This window comes from Tigriopus californicus, chromosome 5 (genome assembly GCF_007210705.1).
Source record: "Tigriopus californicus strain San Diego chromosome 5, Tcal_SD_v2.1, whole genome shotgun sequence".
NCBI classification, from domain to species: domain Eukaryota; kingdom Metazoa; phylum Arthropoda; class Copepoda; order Harpacticoida; family Harpacticidae; genus Tigriopus; species Tigriopus californicus.
Window position 1 is genome coordinate 6,408,140 of NC_081444.1, and position 1,504 is coordinate 6,409,643.

Sequence of the window (1,504 nt, forward strand, 5' to 3'; positions counted from 1 at the left end):
TATTGTACTCTTTGTATGTAGAGTTTAGAATGTGGAAGAGTGGAGATGAGGCATAGCCTTTGGCAAAAGGTTTTCAAAGAGGGGTTAAATCAGATTGGATATATTGGCATCATGGGTCGTAAAGAATGAACTTTTGGAACGAGATTGAAACTCCGCACGACCGTTACGGTGAGCTCAATCTTACAAAGGGATAATATTTCTTTCTCAAGAACTTTCGCTCCAATTTTGGCCTAGCCGGAAAGCATTGCGAACTTTTTTGACTTGAGATAGGCAAATCTAAAAAAGTCATTTAAAACGGTCTAAAAATACGCGTTTCTGTCAGACTTGTCTGAGCAATATCGCCTTAGAAATCGTGCCTTGAGAGAACCAATATGGGAAGAAACTTTTAAGTTTTGAACAGATTGAAGAAATGGTCAAATTCTGTTATAGCCGTAAAGTGAATGAGATCTTTCCAACGTTGCAAAGATTCATAGATGACTATCTAACATCCTGGTTGAAAGTTGGAGAATACGTTCCTTTGCATGAAATTCCCATTTATGCAAATATATTCCCTTTTAAAAATGTCCATTTCACAGGGAGAAATAAGAACAGAGGAGGATGCAATCTAGCCTTTAGTCTGCAGGAGTGGGCTAAAGAAGGCTAGGATTATTTATTCATTACTAGGTTCACGGAATATAGCACCTAATGCCAAAGTTTTCTTTCATTAACAAATTTCAACTTGGTCTGGTTTGCATTCATTTGAACTCTCCAATTGACTAAAACTTGGAGGACTATGAGGAACAGTCGGCAAATTTGAGCACTTGAATAGAAATAGAACTACGAAATAGTATAATCAAACCACGTAATAGTAAGCCATTCAAACACGAGGATGTTGATGAAAGGTGACAGAAACAGACACATGTCGTCTGCATTCTGAAGCCTTCGGTGAGAGACCTCCTAAACAGGGTTGGCAACGTCTCTTGAACAATTCTAGCCATTTCATAATAAATCTGAATGAGAGTCCTCATTTGTCCACAACAAGACACGCAAGCTTTTCCACAAACCCTCGTTTTTGAGTAAAAACGAGGGAAAAATGTGTAAAATGGATCTCGGGATTACTTGTAAACCCGTCAAATGCATCCAAGAACAGTTATAATGAGGTCATCTCAGTCCTACGTGAAAAATACAAACACAGATACTTTACCCTCATAATTGAAATATGAAAGAAATTGCCAACCCTGGTGGAAGGTAAACCGAGACATTACGTCACAGGAACTTCTATGTACAATTGGACATACAAAACTAAAGCGGCAACTGTGGGCGTGTTTGCTCTACTATAAAAAACTGAAGTTGATGCTAAAACAAACAAAAGCAATGCATGTTTGGTGGTAGGCCCATTCAACTTGGAATTTATGACTATCAACTAGAACACAGGCTTAAAATCTAGAACTTTTTTTTTATCAAGCTCAGCGCTTGTGTTTATCGTAATGACTGTCAAAGATACTGGTACGACTGGTACTCATTT

At 38.0% G+C, this 1,504-nt stretch overlaps 2 protein-coding genes across 3 annotated transcripts in view; both read right to left on the reverse strand.

The window, feature by feature from the left end:
* Positions 1 to 1,504, reverse strand: part of LOC131881232 (SH3 domain-containing kinase-binding protein 1-like) — a 105,717-nt gene that overhangs the window by 52,128 nt on the left and 52,085 nt on the right. The window lies entirely within an intron of this gene.
* Positions 1 to 1,504, reverse strand: part of LOC131881229 (1-phosphatidylinositol 4,5-bisphosphate phosphodiesterase epsilon-1-like) — a 33,272-nt gene that overhangs the window by 29,364 nt on the left and 2,404 nt on the right. The window lies entirely within an intron of this gene.